Here is a 359-nt window from a genome sequence, read left to right on the forward strand (position 1 = left end):
GTTTTAGAATTTAATAAAACCAGGTCCCCGACCTTAAAGCTTTCCACTTTGCCTCTTCCTTTTTCATCTGCATATTGTTTCTGCAGGTCTTGGCTTTCAGCCATTGCATTGCGAACGTGTCGTAGGACACTCAGTATGGTAGACAAGAAGTCAACGACCTCCTTAAGGATGGTAAGGGGGTTACCATCAGCTAGCCGTTCGGCTATTCCTCCCTTACCAAGCCCTGAGCCATGGGATGGCGGCGTCAGCGGGCGCAAGGGTGAAACTAGCCCGTTCACGTAGACCGACGTGTAGGCGGTTAACGAATGCACTGCATTGTTCAGTGCAAACTCTACGAGTGGCAACATGGCGCTCCAGCG

Source organism: Plasmopara halstedii (genome assembly GCF_900000015.1).
Source record: "Plasmopara halstedii genome assembly, contig: Scaffold_208, whole genome shotgun sequence".
Lineage (NCBI taxonomy): Eukaryota > Oomycota > Peronosporomycetes > Peronosporales > Peronosporaceae > Plasmopara > Plasmopara halstedii.